We start from the raw sequence: 3,933 nt of genomic DNA on the forward strand, positions 1-3,933 counted from the left end.
CAATTCATCTATTAGAACAGTCATTTCCAGTTCTTATGACTCCTTGCTGTTCATTTCACAACTTAAATCTTCTATGTGATTTTAAGGTCTCCCCTAAACCCCTTATTCAGAGCTGTCTGGCTCTCACCCCTCTCTCCCTGGCGCATGTTCCTCTGACTATGGAGTGGGGAGGAAGGATAGCAAGGGTAGAACCTTTTGGGTTGTCCACAAAGAGATTGTTTATGTCTCTCTTTGGCTCACTGTCTATGGGCATAGTGTGGACAAGGTTGTAGTTCCAACAGGCTCCACTGAGAGAAGATTTGTTCTCAAGCTCTCCCCTTGGCTACCTCCCAACTGGGGTCCTCCCATCACATTCTTTTTATATGTGTGCATCTTAATCCCACTGAAAACTGTAGCCTCCAATCTCATCCACCCTCTGCAGCTAACTCTTGGGCCCACAGGCATTTGAGGTATTCACGTGCAGTTCCTTCCAGGAACAGAGAACTTGGGGAGGGAGTGGCCCTGGATTTCTCTTTTCCTTGTTAGCTCTCCTATACCATCTTTCCTCCATTTTTCCCTCCTGATCTCAAAGAACGGGGCAGGCCCCTTGGTGGTCCTTTGGCTAAGAAGACATTCACCTGTACTACCAATTGCCAGCCTCCTTTATAGAACACTAGTAGGTATCCTCAGGAAAATCACTCTGCAAGGAATTACTATGTTAAAATAGTCTTTTTCTTTTTGGTCAAGAGACAGTCTCCTAAATTAACTGAAACCTGTGTCAGTTTATAAGGAAAATAATGCAATTTTTCTTCTAAAATAGGACCAAGTCTGGGATCCAATAGGCAAGTGCTGCTCCTTGATAAGCCTGAGTTGGACTCTCTTGGCTCCTGTCAACTGACATCCAACTCAATGCTGTTCTGCTGTTCTGTGCTTTGACCCTGTTGCTAAGCCTCTTGCTGTTTGGCTTTTAGAAGGCTGGACCATCTGATATCTTCGACTGTACACCTCAGGGGAACAGGCCCAACTCTAGAAAACTATCCAGGAAGGCATTTTAGCATCTGGCTCTGTTTTATGCCAATTCTCAAGGTGATGTGCTAAGCCGGAAAAAAAATTATTTAACAAAGTCCCAACATATTATCCTTAAATCAGGACCTGACAGGAAACCAAAGGTAATTTCTCTTCTTTCCCTAGTGGTTCCACAGTTGGGGAGGCTGCTTATGTCCTGGCAGAAATGACTAATTTCTCTATCTTCTATAGCAAGCATTTACAGTTGTACACCCAGAACTGACTTCTCCACAATGATACACTCTAAATGAGATGGGATGCCAGCAACAAAACCTTTGGAATGGAGTATCAGTTACCTGGCTGTCCATGATCTGGCTCAAAGGTGAATTCCTGAGGTCCCTCTCTGAGCCCTCTAATATTTCTCTTGGGTTAACCTGGTTTAAAGAGTCTCATCCCCATAAATAGGAACATGGCTGGGTATCTGTCACACAGGACCCTTCACAGCCTGTCTCAGGATTGCAATATGATGGCAGGGTATTCAATTACTGAGGGTGTTCAATTACTGCATAACTCTATTCTGATCTGATCTGATCAATTCCTTGATAAGCATTCTGTTATCATTATTATTCTCTTAATTTTGAGGATTTCCCAGTACACTTGGGGATATTGATGGTTTAGAGGTTATTGGCATAACTTGCTTCTGTTAGATTTTAAATTTGATTACTATCAAATGATTCAGGAAAAAAATGTTTACGTGTGTATAAATTATAGTTGTGTATGTATATATGTGCACACGTGCACATACACAGAGAGAGAGAGGTGAATAAAGCAAATGTGGTAAAAGGTTAACATTTGGATGATCATTGTGAAGGGTATATGGCAATTTTGTGTACTGTTACACAAAACTTCTCTGTCTAGAATTATGTCAAAATAAAAAGCTAAAAAGTATACAAATACATATGTAAGGTCTGATTAAGAAACTTAAGAAACATATCCCATAATATTAGTACTGCTAAAATGTGGGATTACAGGAAATTTTGTTTTCTCTTTTCAGTTTATCTGTGTTTCTAAATGTTCTACAATGGAAATGTATTGCTCTTGCTCTGTAATAAGGATAAAAGAGCATTAAAATCATAAATTGGTAAAAGGTAATGTTTTTCAAAGTTGATCTTATTGGCTATGCTAACCATATGATAGTTACTGCTCTTCTTGAGGAATGTAACGTAGACATAGAGTTCCATAATGTGTAGTCTAGATCTCCTGTTTTGAGTGATTGGTATTTTGTTCTGTCATCTAAACAAGTTAAAAAGAAAAAAGGACTACTGTCATTCCTCTAGCCCTTTAAAATTATTGATATTTTGCTGAATATCTTTTGATATCCCTCCATATCCACTCTCTACCTTTCTCTGCTCTTCTTTATTCTCAGAAGTCTGAGCCAGTCAAAATACTGTCTTGTTGTCTGGCTTCCAGCTGGGTTTGGCCAATGGTGAGCAAGTAAGAACAGATCCATGGGAAGGAGAAGAGTGACAGCTGGGTAATTTTTTCTTGGTTCCCTCCTGGCAGGCTTGTACAAGCTGGCTTCACTCCTTAACTGAAGAACATTGCACCTGCCAGGTAACTCTCTCTACACAGCTCTCTCTTTCTCTTTCTTCAGGTGTGGTAACCTGCTGCTAAGCCCCTGCCCTTGCTCCTTCAAGTCTAGGAATGGTACCTCAAGTTACTAGTTGCAGGATACTTGCTTCATTTCTACTTACACCTTTGAAGACAGTGCCTTTATTAAACTTCCCTCTATTGACCCAACTGAATGTGCCAGATGTTTGTTGCTGGGACCCCAAATGACATGGCAATATCTGGTGCCTTGTGGCTTTAAAGGAAAATTCATCAATTATGCCTGATAGCCTTCAGTAGAGGTCATTTTCCTACCACTCATCTCTTTGATTCTCTCATATGGCTTCTTAAAAAGATTGGCCACAGATGATTCATAGAGATTGTTGTGTGGGTCTTTAGCTTGGCTCAGATACAACATCTACCACAATTGTTTGCTGCCATTGATATGGCCCATGCTTTCCTTTAGATCTCTGTCCACTCCAAACAGCAGCCCTCCTTTCACTTGTGATGCTCAGTGACACACTCTCAGCATACTTAATTATGGTTGCATTAATTCTCCTGACTTGTACTCCTCTGTGGTGTGGCAAGACCTTTTCCTTGGTGTTCCCGTCTCCCTAAGAATTTTCTTGCAGGACTGTATCAATGATGTCCTTATCTAGAGCCCATTCAGAGGTATTTGCACATATTCAAGCTCCAGAATGTCAGTACCTGACTTCTGAGCATTAAATGTCTGTTGTCAAATAGATTTTCCCCTGAAGGTGTCTTTTTCCGAGAAGGAGATTCAGTGCCTTGTCAACTTGTCTAGTGACCTGCATCTTATTCCAGTTTATATACACAGTCAGTCACCCATCAGTCTTCTACCTCGGAGCTCCCTTGAGTGGGAAGCCAAAGAAGCAGGAGGGACCCAAGTCAGTACACAGGAGAGGACTGTCATTCTGGCCTTGAAGTTTCCATTACTCTGACTGGAGTGACTCTGTGACTTTCCCTTGAGGCTTCCTTGTTAGATTATGGGCCTCCAAGAACTCTAGCAGAATGTGGAGTCTTTAAAAAAAAAAAAAAAACAGTCTCTGAACCTCTGGATGTACATATTGTACAAGAACAACCTCTATACCATAGTTCCTAGGAACTACATCAGGATAGTCCAGACTCTGAGCACACATAGTGGTCCTCTGAGTACGATGGAATACGTGTTCAGGGTAATAAGGCAAGATTGCCTGTTGCAAAGATGTTAATATAGCTAATGGCCCACATGTCACCAAAAAGGACTAGAAGACCCCATCTGTCTCAGTCATTCCAGTTATAAAGGAGATCAAAATGTCCCACTCAGCCTTAAAAACAGTT

Source organism: Hyperoodon ampullatus (genome assembly GCF_949752795.1).
Source record: "Hyperoodon ampullatus genome assembly, chromosome: 9".
In the NCBI taxonomy this organism is placed as follows: Eukaryota; Metazoa; Chordata; class Mammalia; order Artiodactyla; family Ziphiidae; genus Hyperoodon; species Hyperoodon ampullatus.